General features: G+C 37.8%; 1 protein-coding gene across 1 annotated transcript in view; it reads left to right on the top strand.

Annotated features, from left to right (window-relative positions):
• Window positions 1-14,142, top strand: part of LOC124171029 (heterogeneous nuclear ribonucleoprotein Q-like) — a 147,962-nt gene that overhangs the window by 13,920 nt on the left and 119,900 nt on the right. The gene's annotated exons all lie outside the window — the stretch shown is intronic.

Below are 14,142 nucleotides of genomic sequence, written 5' to 3' on the forward strand. Positions count from 1 at the left end.
AACTGCTGCATGAGTCATCTAGTAGTCCAAAAGGTGTCTAAAAATGACTTTCGGCAATTGATATTACACCTTTATTGGATTGAAATATTAGTAATGTGTGCGTAATTTAAAAAAGAATAAGACCAAATACGACGTATTTCTGACTTTATTTAAGCACTTTACACAAGGAAATAAATGTCAAAATACGATGGAAACTTAGCATTCTGGCAAAACTCGATATCCTCGTAGCTGAGATTCTCGGAAGTTGATGTGGTATTTTTTTCTGAAAACATATATCAAGTTACAATTTATGAGTGGTGCTATAAATCTCTATCCTTACAGTCACAGACGAAGGGATATTTTCTCAGGATATTTGGTTTCTCCCTGATAGCAATTCCAATTCATCTTCTTATCTTGTGGGAACTTCCAAAGATGGACCGAAAATAATTGAAGAAGAAGAAAATCCGGTGGAGAAGCACGTGTATTTTGCAAAACGCCTCGGATTGTCTGCTAGCACTTGACAGTAGGAGAGGGGGTAAAGCAAGCTACCTGTTAGATAAGAAGTTGGATGAAGCCGAGTATCAGATGGGCGTGACGCTGAAATGGCGTTTGGTAGATAAGAATGTATACATCAGACAGAAATCCATCGTAGCAGTGTAAATGCCAAGACGGCATGAAATCATTTTTTCGCGAGGTGGTGTGTCCCCTTCGGATATTTGAGAGATATGTTAGTTGAATCAACTATATGCCCACAGTGTTTCCATGAAATTAAAATATTCCATTAATCAGCTAAATTCCTGTTTGAATCCTTTAACCCTTTCGCTGCTGTTCAATCTCCGAAAACCTTCCCACATGCGGCGAAAAGGTTGAAATGCATTTCGTGGGCCCATGGAAAAGGTACCTCTGGGATGGGTGTGGTATACCCTCCGAAGGGTCGCTAATCCGCGACCCCATCCTCGACGAAATCACCCACGCAGGACAGTCTCCTTGACCCTACCAGTGGGGGGCTTACCTCCCGAAAAGTGACCGCTCTGACTTCATTTTGAAATTCTATCAATCCGATCATCGAAAAATGATATTTGTCATCGCACTCCTGCCAATCAAGCAATCAAGTACGTCTTTGAACCGTGTTTCTGCAATGAAAAATAATGATTTGGTTAACTTGGCTAAAAACGTGGCTGCGGACAACCGGAACATGGCCATATTAGGAAAGTTAACAAAATCGTTATTTTTCATCACAGAAACACGGTTCAAAGACATGCTTGATTGGCAGGAGTGCGATGAAAACAATCATTTTTTGATGATCGGATTGATTGATTGATTTCCAAATTGCAGTCAGAGCGGTCACTTTTCAGGAGGTAGGAGACCCCCGCTGGTAGGGTCTATGAGACGGTCCTGCGTGGGTGAGCTGGTCGAGGGTTCCGGGTCCCGGATTAGCAACCTTTCGGAGTGCTTCGGCGAAAGTGCTGACCACATGGCAGGGACGAAGAAAAAGTACATCCACAGCAGTCTACCGTGCGGACGTACTAGGTACGTCCACAGCAGTGAAAGGGTTAAAGGAAATCCCAATAACTTGCCAAAATTTTGAGTTACCTGCTGCATAGGCAACCTAGTCATAAATTCCCACATTCGTCAATTTTTTCGTCCATCCCCTTGAAAAATGTTAGATTGTGGTTCCACTGGATACCTTTTTATTTATACATTCATCAAGGGAAATAGATGAAGAAACGTACCTTTAATATACTTTGCGCAAGTCTAGTATTTGAGGTATTCCAAATTCAAGGTATTCGAATATTCAAGCAATGATTTAACATTCAAATTCGATATTCGAGTTCGAGAAATCTGCTATTCGACCCATCTCTAGTTGATAGCCATGTCTATTCAAAAGAGAAAGGAATATTCAAAGTAAATTTTATAAATGAATTTTCTGAGATTATATAATAAAGTTGCCTGTTATTCAACAGAATTTTTACTTAGTTGGGGAATATTAAAAAAAAAAGTTTACCCATAATTATTTAAAATTGAATTATAATTTTATTACCAATCAAAAACTGATTTCCAAGGTAGATTGCTAATGCCAAAATTATGCACTATGCAATCTTTGTACAATACAGGGATGGTTTTGTTCTACCTTTTTCCAATTTGGTCCTTGGTGTCAGTCTTCTGTCCTGGTTTGTATTCTAGAACTCAAATATGGATAGTTCCTTGTGTAGTTATCAGTATGGGCTTTTATGTAGAATCGTTTCCCATGTTATTTTCCATTAGCCACCCGATTTATTGTTGCTGAGTCATAGTGGGAAATTGCTCTATGCAATGAGATCTTTCAATACATAAATAAATGTAAACTTGAGAAGCAATTGCGATAATGAGGACCCTGGTGGAGAAGAACCTAGAATATGACCAGGTCGTGTATGTCTGCTTTGTAGATTTTGAAAAAGCATTTAATAAAGTGAACTGGGTAAAGTTTATGGATATTCTCAAGAAAATAGGTGTAGATTGCAGGGATAGACGACTGATTTGTACACCCATGCCTTGTATGGTGCAATTTCAATATAGCGCAAATTTCCTCGGGGAAACATCGCAACACAGTGTAGCCTAATAAAAAAAACTTAAATGCTCTCATGATAAAAGGTAACCTTGCACTAAGTACACACGATATTGCTATCATTTTACGCATATTAATAGTATTGCTTGCCTCAAATCTTATATTTTGTTTATTTATTAATCGAAATCCATTGCTGTGAAATGGCCAAAAGCATTACTCGTCATTGGGTCCAGATAGCCGGCCTACTGAAGTATTTTATCTCGTCTCCTTGACATAATGACAAAAATTAATTTAGATCGTTAATTAAGCATGGAGCTAGTGGAAATGAGTATTTTTTAAGCAATACAGTTTGAGACATTATTTTTCTGTCATAGGTTATCGGGCGAATGACTTGACGTAGAGGATCTATGCTAAAGCCTTCAAAGTCTTCCGTATTCATGGGGGAGAAATGGAGCAGTGGCCGAGTTGCGTATGAATAGCAGCAACACATGAAAGGGTCCGCTATAGAATCTCAAGGCAATGGCGTCATTCCCTCCCAGTAGTTGTAGGCCCTCTGCATCTCAGGAATACACAGGAATACAGTGCAGCAGTAGAAGGTGATTTCGATGGAGCCATACAGAGTAAAAACCAAGAGAACAATGGCAAAGAGTGGAATGCGGGTAGAAAAATAAAGGAGTTATCAAGAAAAACCATAAACCTAGAAGAGAAATGGAAAGAGTTCAAGTGCTTTGAAAATTGAGAGCGTCAAAGAGATATTGTGCAGAAGTTTAAACTCACGATGCCTTATTCTGAATAGAGATGAAGTTTAAACATCAGTAACCTCAGCCGCACCATCTTCAACCAAGCGGTCACCACATACAGAAAGTTCATTGTGAATCTGTACAAAAAGATGATGGTGGTAATCACTTAAGGTACACATTTTGGGGTATCATTTTTGGAATTCATGCCAGTGAACCAATACATCACCTAAATATCTTGAGAAATGATAAAATGTGTGTTTTAGGAAAAAAGAATGAGGATAATATCGTTTCTATATCAATTTCCCCAATAATGGAAAATGCTTCTTCAGCTTTTCTCCAGTAGGAACCTGGCTCCTTTTGACATAAAAGAAGAGCGACTTATTACATAAACATGGCACCTCACTCTCACCATCAATGGCCTTGAAGATGAGAAAAAAGGTTTTCTAAAGTAATGTCCGTAAAGGTGATGGAACATGACAGATGTAGAGCCAGAAAAGAATTTACTTCAAATATTTGCGAGTAGAAAATCATATCCTACGTAATTTATGATTGTAAGTGAATACAAATGAAAATAACTAATTAAAAAGATTAAACATTCACCTGACAATACGGAAGGAACCACAAGTATTATAACATAAGAAGGTTATTTTGGAAATGGGCTATGACCCTTTTTTTCTTGTCACTGAGCAATAGAGTGCATCACAAATGACAGTAAGGTGAGCTGCTGTTATAATTTCGTAAGAATGGGATGATGGAGGGCTGATGGTGTTTTTTTTAAATCTGTGATGTAGTCACATTTGATGTGGTTGTTATCCTATGGTTCTGAGATTCCCCAATTGTAATTCAATCTCTTGGGAAGATTCACGCTATGTGCCTGTCGTATTGTGCCGTATAATTTTCTGCGGCTGAAATTCTGTTGTGTAATCCCTAGGAGAACTATTAAACACAATGGTTCATGAGTAGGACAAGTGTCGCTGCGCAACGAAGGTTGGCTCGCAACTGTTTCTACTCCCCCGTGTGGGGTGCTGGATTCACTGAAGCATGAATTTAAAATTTCCGATCTAGATCTGATGCCTTCAGCAAATTTGGATCCGAAGTATCAGATGAAGGGCAATATCCAAGGCTATTTGGATGCAAAGTATTCAATCCAACCATACCTAATTTTGGACAACCGAGGAGGGTTCCACAATCGGAGACATACAGTATAGTCCTCCTTTTTTTGCCAAAAATGTCCAGTAGCTTTTTTCGAATATATATGCTGGGAAAGCATCAGATTTCACTTAATGTGAGGAAAATTTGATTTCAGTCGATGGCAGTGGGATAGCCAGGAATTTCGTCAGGGGGGTCCAAAACCAGGGGGAAAATTTATAAACAGGGTATAAATTAGAGGGTTTCAAACTAATTTTAGCACCCTTCATAAAAAAAAGAAATCTATTGTAAATTCGTGATTTTTCAATATATTGTTTACTCTTATGAAGGAAAGTAATTGCTTTTTTATATTTTGGATGGTCCGGACCCCTAAGACCTCCCCCTCTTGCTATGCCACTGGTCAGTGGTTTATCTGAAGATTTTTCCTATTTTCATTTCCAAACCCTAGCGTTAAAGTTAAGGTCCTGAGTATGTAAAGATGTTTTTAAAAATAACTTGAAAGGCTATAAAAAAGATTTTTAATTTATAAATATATTAAAATGTGTATGAAAATCTAAAAAGCATTCCTTTGATTGTATGTACCCGGAATAAACTTGAATAACTACTTCGTTTAATAGCAGGAATTAGAAAATGCATTTGGATCGAAAAATATCCGATCCGAATGACCCAGCTCCGAAAATTAAGGATCCGATCCAAATCTGTATCCAAAACAAATCCTGGATCCGTCCATCCTTGATTATATTATCATTTTGTCTTGATAACCAATCTGAATCCCATGCTGTGGCAGATGCACATGCCACTGCAGCTGATGATTTTCAAAATGTGTGGAGTTATTGTTTATGCGGTCCTTGCATTACCAAGAAACTATTAGATACTTTTTTCTTCGGCCTGATTATTTTTGCCTACGTACTTTAATATGATGGATTAAGTCAGCTGCAGTTTAGGATGATTGTCCTCAATGTAATCTGCATCATTTGGTTTCATATGTGCCCTAATTTGTTAAGCATCCTAATAACCAAAGGTATGCGAAAATTCAAGGTAAAACTGATGCTAGTTGTGAATAAAAGTAAAACACCTTGTTGTATCTGTGAGTTCTTAGTGCAAAGAATGCAGTGATCATATAGTTACATGATCATATAATGACATGATGTATTGATACATAATTTCTTCCAATGTGTGGAAGCATGATATTGAGGCAAAAAGAACTCAAAATATACCATACGCTTGCACTGTGGAGTGAAAATATCGTGAGGAAGTGCCAAATCCACCTTACCACTATTACAGTACCTGCTTATGAAACAAAGTCAGTATATGATGAGAAAGTGACAAAATTCAGGGGAAACAAGTGTGAGGAAATTTTGAATTCAGTCGATACTTAATCCAAAGATTGAAACCTATTTTCATTTCCAAGTGCAAGCCTAACAATTCAGTTTTTAGTGAAGAGTTCTCGGGATCGCCACCGGGCCAGGAACTCAATATCTGCGGACGTTTCGATGTCTGACTCGGTCATCGAAACGTCGGCAGATATGGAGTTCCTGACCCGGTGGCGATCCCGAGAACTCTTCACTAAGTTCATTCGCTGGGAAAGCACAAAATCTTTCATAACAATTCAGATCCTGAGCATACAAAGATATTAGTGTTTTTAAAAAATAACTTGAAAGCTTATAAAAACGATAAATAATCAGTAATAATATTAAATGTGTATGGCAATCCAAATAGCATTCCTTTGATTTTAATTACACTACAGAAAATTTATTAATTACATCGTTTTATATCAGGCAATTAAAAATGCATTTGGATCTGAAAATATGTGAAAATTCGTCACCTGAAATCTAGTATCCAATCTTGATCTGAATCTGAAAATATATCCTGGATCTGTTCATCCCTTTCTCTACTCAATCATAATGTAAACTAAAACAGGCATTTTTGTTTTGTAAGGGGGTCCCTTTGCAGTACCTCACCCCACTTTATTGAACAAGCACCGATGGTCTTCAGCAATTAATCTCTTTTTTAAGGCGAAAGGTGATTGCCCCTTAAAATGATTTTCCAAATTTGACTGATGAGTATGATATTATCAACATGAAACCTTCACTAGTAACGCAGTCACTGCAAAAGAATTCTAGTCAAGTTACTTGTCTATTGTGACTTTTAATACCAAGATTTATGTAGGTGTAAAGTAAGAAATTAAATAATAATAATGATGACAAAAACATGACCCATTGGAGGGTGTCACCAGTGGCGATTTGAGGGAACTAGAACCACTTATTCCCTCAGCGAGAGGAAGGGGGTTGCGAAAGTACGGGAGGGTAGGGGCCGTGGTGGAGATGGAGATTGTTCTTTGGGTGTCTAGGAATTCGGTCTTACTAGCAGGTAGGCACTGGAGGGAATACAGACGAGGGATCAAGGGACAAGCGTATAAGGTCATAAAATTATGTGAAGTCTTTTTTTCCTCGGCAGAAAAGTGCGAGCTAATGGTTTGTGTAGTATGAATTTCCAGTCTGTCTTGTCTTGTTAGGGTCTAATACTAATAACACCCGCCTGCTTGCGGTTCCACCATGTTTTTCGTGTTCTTTTGATGGAGTACCGTATATTGCACTGAAACTGAAAAAATTTCTCATATTTACTACATTGAGTCAGAACTTTTTTTAAATTCACCTGTCAATTTCTTAACTGTCATAAATGGAAGAAAATCGAAAATATAAGACACACAATTATATGTGTACTAAAATATAACGTGGCTTGACGGAGAGGGGAGAAGCTATTGGAACGAAACCACTTACCATTGTTCTAAGGTAACTTGAAACTTTTACTTGACTTCCGTGAAATTATTTCTGGCTTAAGAACTCCAGGGTCTATCAATTCCTACTCCCCATTCCACTTGCATTTTTAATTTTTAACAGAGAAACTTCTTAAATGCTTAAAGTCAAAACTACAGTGTTTGGTGTCATTTTATTTTAAATTTTGTGCATAATAAGAATATTTCAATCCAATCAAGATACCTCATCATTTTCTTAAAGTCATGGTTAGACACTTTTGGGCCCAATAGGTGAGTCATTTTTTTGGCCTTGAGAACTGGGAGGTGTGGAGAAGGTTGGCTGAAAAAGATCAGTTGGCGAGACAGGGGGAGGGGTGAAACATGTTTCTGTTGTCCTTGTGTAACTTGATACAGTAAACTCTCAATTATACGAAGTCAGTGGGACCAGAAAATAGGCACTTTGTAGTATCCAGTTTTGTAATCCACCTTAATAATAAGTCTCGAAAAAGTGTTTGCTTTTGTTCCCACCGCCCTTTTCTGTCTTTATTGACTTTGTTTATGATTTTCTAAAGTTCACAAAAGAAACCAACATGGCAAAATTTAAAATCTACATGATATTTAGAAAATAATCAGCCCAAAACATGATGTTTTTCAAGCATCATTTAAGTTTGTTGATCGTGTGTATAGTGGATTAGCAAAACCAAAACATAAGCTCATAATTTCAGACTGACGTCAGGTTTTGGCTCAATCTTTTCAAATATTAAGCTAATTGCTAATTTAATCCTGTGAACATAAAATAATGGTTTTAAAAAAGTTTGTTTTTTGTTAGTTTTCCCCAATTCGCGATTCTTGCTTCCTAACTTGGCTAAAATGATTAGGGTCAGTTTGGGAATTAATGAGGCAGGTAGCCCATCTTTGTGTGAACCGAGTGGAAGGGCATGCTACAAGCCTCGTGGCAGCAAGAACAGACTAAAAATATGCCAAGAAATGACAAAACACATGTCGTAGCCAATAAAATGAATATGGATAGTTTTCCTCTTCATTTCCTCGATTGTGAAAAATACTTCTCCAGCCTCTCCCCAGTTAGAAACTTAACCCCGTTGCCAGTATGGATGAACCATGCACTTCCACAGTCCGAGAGTATTCCAAGTGGGTGTGGGGTAAATGAGAGTGGGATGCGTGCTGCCTGTGCAAGGAAGTTGGGACAGAATGAAGAGAGGTGCAATAGGTGTGGGGAAGAGGGGTGGATAAAGCGCCTTCAGCCTTGCCTGACTAAGTTTGGGGGCCATGTTTTTTTAAGACGTACTCAAGGCCATTACCAGGAAATGCTAGTGGAGGGGGTTCAGTATGGGGTTTGGGAAGTTAGGAATGAGGAAGATCAGCATAAGGCTGTAAGAGAGAGTTAACAAAGGTTTTGGAAAGAAAGATCTCTCAGAATGGGGGAACGGGTAGGAGTGCTACAAGAAAGCTCATGGTTAGAGTTGGAAATGCCTCTTCATTACGAGTAGCCTGCAAAATAAATTGGTGGTAAATAGAGCCCAATATTTAAGACTTTCATCTTTGTCATCACTGCTGACTGTTTAGTCCCGGCTGCTGCTTCTACTCCACTGTTTGCTGCTTAGACACTCGCTAGGCACTGACTGATGCCCTTCAAACATTCTAGATAGATAGATAGGTAATTAGGCAAAAACTTAATGCACAGAATCGTCAAAACCCCGTTTAAATGGGCAGTAGAGGAGCCAGTCCGACCTCGCTATGGGCTTGTGTGTTAAGTATTGTATCATCTGTGATATATTCTTACTACATCTCCCCACCTATTCATTGACAACGGCAGTATTTTATCCAACCTTTCCCCACTCTGAAATGTAACGTTGTCTCTAAAATGAAACTTTAAAATTAAAAATATTTCCTCTATCATTGAGTGTATTTTTTTTCTCTTCCTCATATTTGCAACTGTTGATTTGTAAATTGTTGTCACGAAGTCACTTATGTACTGGCAAGTACATTGAAATTTGAAGCAATTTTATGGACTTGCAGCATCATCTTGTGATGATTCAATTATGTAGTGTTTAAGTGGGAGTGTAAGAAATACCCTGCGCCACCTTCCTCACATGTTAAACTACTAAGTATTGTTGATGTGATGTTTATGAGTATGCAAGTAAATAGGGATAGTGTGTTGGCCACTATATTTTTACTGAACTCCCACTTCTCGATTCCTACCGTAAGTTTTTAGGCGAACCCTTTCCCTCTGAAGCTGCACTGTCATTTACGATTTCATACTCTGATGCACCACAGTCAGAAGCACTGATTTTTTTGCTGCTCTCGCCGGAATAACTACCGTATATCTCCGAATATAGTCCCCCCTTTTTTTCCAAAAATGGCCGCGGAAAAGTAAGGGGGGGGGACTATAATCGAGTGTAATCCAGTTTAGCATACTAAAGGTGACCATAAAGTTATAAATAACGGCATAATGGCTAATGTTCTCGTAGTCTTTCTATTTGAGTATACAGTGGAACTTGGTTAGTACGTTTCTGAAGGGACCACGAAAAATCAACGTACTAACCAGGAAAACGTACTAACGAGGAAAGTAAATAATAGCAGTCGGGGATATTGCAATCAGTGAAAAAGTCGTCATAATTACAATTACTATCGGAAGTTCTCATAGGATCGCCTTCCTGAACTCTTTTCACATTTAAAATCAAGAAAATGAGCGCTACCATGAAAAACAATACCATGTGAATAAAAATCGCAATTTTTCATGGACATCCCGGAGACGATTTCATGATTACGGCGTCTATCTCCCGTGATTAATCCGATATATATTTACAGAACGAGGACGAGTGAAGCTCAGACAAGCGAAGACAAGTCATTTTTCTTTCTCACAGCGTACTCGGAGAATATAACAACAACGCGGAGTAAGTCAACTGGTTTTTTAAACATCATAAAAATTGGGCAAAATTATATTGACTTTCAAATTACGGCAACAGCCGTAGACATTCGCTTCTGGAATGATACCATTTCGATTGTGAAATCGATCGATATATCGACTGATGACACGCAAGATTATTATATTACGACGTAATTACAAGAAAATTTTATATTAAACAGTTGAAATTTACATTCAAAATTTGTCCAATGTCGTCTGCTTTCGTTCCGAGATCAAGTATTTTTAAGCTAAGCTTCGCGTGGAGATCCAGAGGATCGTCTGCTCCCGCAACAGTAGTCAAGTAAATACGCACGACGTCGAGTTTATGGAGCAGTACTGCTTTAGATAATGTGGGAATTGTCTAATACCGTTAAGACTCATTTCTTCATCATGATAACTCGTGCAATAGCAAGAATTGCCCACTCACGAACTTTGTGCGCAGCAGTGGGCACTCCCAAGCGCTCCAAAGGCAACAGAAGGTGAGGAGCTCGGGGTGGGGAAAATTGGGGCTTCTTATTGGCTGTAGTTTTTCATAGTCAGACATTCCCGAAAAATGGCCGCATTTTATTATTCAGCACGTCACAAGAATTCAGAAATGCATTTGGATAAATTACGGTAGAAGAAAGAGATGTGGAATGAATGGAAGAATGTTAATGGCTAATAATAATAAATTAAATCATGAATTCAGACGTTTGCGACCCTTAAGAAGACACTAGAGAACGAGTTGCGGGTTGCGTCACGGCAAGCAATTGAGCGTACTAACCAGGAAAGCGCAATTTTTTCAAACGTACTAACCAAATTCTTTTACCTGTATTTTGTTCGGATGGTACCGGGACCGAGGGAAATCGCCGTACTAAGGAGGAAAACGTACTAAGGAGGAACGTACTAACCAAGTTCCACTGTATTTATGAGGATTATAATCGGAGATATTAGTAAATACTGCCACGTTTTACCGGAAATTTAGACAATTTTTACCACAAATGTTGTAAAGATACGATTCTTCCGATTCAAATAGCATATCGAATATGCGTTTTCATGGAATCCATCGGGTAGCCGTTAATTTTTCTTGGAAAAGTATTGTTAGAATAATTCAATCGACACTGATCACTTAATGACGCAAAACAGTAAATAATTAAAATGAAAACTAAACACACACTATCATTACATCAATCGAACACTGGAATTGAATCAATAGTATATGTACCCGTCGCTCATTTAATAGTTACAAGATTTAAATAATTGCGAAAAATAAACAGATAAAGTGAACCTTTCGTGACGATTTAGCATTTCATTGCGTCCGTAGCTACTATACGTCCGTGCGGTTTGTGTTTACAACCACTGCCTTTACCGCTTTCACAGAACAAGAATGCACAATAGGTGATGCATTTGTTTCTGAAAAGGCGCAATAATCGACGACTTTAAACCAAAAGCGCCGGCATTACTGCATTTGATCGAAATCCAGCCACTCAGCATTGAAAGTGTGATCAATTTATTGAGGAATATATTCAATTCGCCAGGGTAAGTAGGATTGATAAATTACGTCACATAACGTTTCGCAATTATCTCCGCGATATTTTCTTTATTAAAAATAATTTTACGTTTAACAGTGAGGTGATGGATCAAGTAGAAAATTAGGATCAATCCTGCGGCAGATTAGAGGCCATCAAAGACGGAGTTTCGATGCCAATTTAAAAATAGCCGTTGCAGAATACGCCGTAAATCATAGTATTCACAGCGCTTGCAAAGTGCTAATACATCGCGGAAGTCATTTCGGGGGTCTCGATGCGGCAGATTCAAATAATTAGAGGAAAATATCATCGAATTTGGGCGCAAATGCAGAGCAGAAGCTCTTTGTGTAACTTATGCAATGATTCGCAACGAGGCATTGAAAATTGATATAATATTTTTTTCAGTTTTAATGTTTGTTGGAAAAAGTTTATTTCTAAATTTTATTACTTTGATATTTGTAAGTCCTGTAGTTTAATTATTTTGCTTAGCAGGCATTTGATGGCAATATTTTTATAATGTTTATAATTTATTTAACACAATTTTATTTAGATTTCCTAAATTCTTCAGGTCACTTGCATTTGTGATGACTTGATGGGTGTGTTACACTGGATCTAAGGAAGTTTCAGGGCCAAATGCAATACTGTTTATGGGATTTAAGTTAAAGCTTATATATTGACATTGTTTGTAGTCATTTCGAAATCAAAAATATTAATAATTTGTGAATGTTTAAAAAATACAATAGCCTTGGATACTTAAAACATTTTCTCATTTCTTCATTACATCTGGTTAAGGAACTATAAATTACTGATACATGCAATGGATCACAACATGTTTTAGGTATAGTTGTTTTGTTGTGATGGAAAATATGTGAACAGATTTGTTCTTAACCTTCACAGAAAATAATAGTTTTTATCGACTCTAGAATCTTAACTTGCTAACCACAGAAAAATTGCCTTCCTTTGCATTTTAAAATTTTTCCCAAAACCGAGGTCTCAAAATTGGGGGGGGGGACTATATTCAGAGTGGGACTATATTCGGAGATATACGGTAGTTTTGTTGACAAATTTTACGCCTAAGTTTGCATAAACGAATGTCATTTGCTCCTGGGGACACTGTGTGATGTTCGTAATTACAAAAGATTTTGTATCATCAAATAGCCCTATGCATTTACCATAGGCTTTTTGCCGGGACCACAATTTCACTTCCTATTATCGAAAATTTTGTAATATTCTGCTTCGTGTAATCGAGAGTGTAATGTATTTTATTTCAAAGGGTTTGTAGTCTTCATAACATGAAACCTGAGCGAGCTATGAGGCTTGTTAGGGGGCTATGGAGGGGAGGGAAACTTTAGAGGAGTGGACTGAGGATGTTGGGTGGGGATAGTGGATTTTGGATAATGTGGGACGCAGTTAATATTCTACAGTGCTGGGATTCTTCCGATGGTAGTTCCATCTCTTGGCAAAGATTCACACTGTGTGCCTGTCGTGTTTAGCCTTAAGGGCTTGGTGATCAAGTTCCCTTACAGCACCATAGTTAAGTGATGAAGTGGAGTTTTGATGGTACTTATGATACTTTTTTCCTCTTGTTTCTAAACTTTACTGAAGAAGGAACTATTAAATTATTCATTACTCATGGTCAACATAAGTAGCAAAGCTTAATTAATAAATAATTAAATGTGAATGATGCAAAAGGGATAAATACGTGTGAGAAACTAATTTTGTTAATATTATGCATAATAACTGTACATACCTGGAGTTGCACTCCATGGCGCTAAACATATGTAGCACCTAAACTGCAAGACTTGCTTTGTATGAGAGAATTTTTTTCCAAAACTCTAGCCTTAGAAATGGTTGTGAGGACTGTATTAGAGCAAATGCTGGCCTCTGTGATGTATGGTAAATGAAATAAACTTGGCATGTTTGCTGTTTCCAGTAAAATTTAGCAGCAAGTACACGCAGTTGGATTTATGCATGTGAAATTAAGTTTTAAGTGCATCATTCCTGGAGATTTATGCTTGTAACTTAGCTTTGCTGTAGTAGGCCTGGCTATTTGGGCCAGTGGGTGTTAAAGGCAATCATTTTGTAAACAACAGTCACCATATTTCCTTCATAAGGGGTCTCTACAGTACCTCATTCTACTTAATCCAACTGGCATTTAAGGTTTTCACCGATTGGATGACAATTTAATGGTCAGATGGTCTAAATTTGTGATCGTAAGAGATATATTTTTTTCAACTGTTTCATAGGGTTTGATTATCTTGGAATTTTCCATGGTTAATTGATGAATTTTTGTTTTATTGTATCAAGGTGATCATTGTAATTTAAATTAACCATTAGCTATAAAATATAGCGACCCTTTGATAACTGTATACAGTGGAACCTCGTTAAAGCGAGTACGGGCTATAGCGTGACCCCCGCTATTACGAGAGAGAGCCGATGATCCGTCAATTGACCCTATAATAAGCGTGTTAAAAAATTCGTTTTTGGGAGGCCCTTTTGGTGTTGGCACTCGCCATAGCGAGGGTTTCACCGCCGGAAAA

The sequence above is a fragment of the Ischnura elegans genome, chromosome X (genome assembly GCF_921293095.1).
Source record: "Ischnura elegans chromosome X, ioIscEleg1.1, whole genome shotgun sequence".
Taxonomy (NCBI): Eukaryota; Metazoa; Arthropoda; class Insecta; order Odonata; family Coenagrionidae; genus Ischnura; species Ischnura elegans.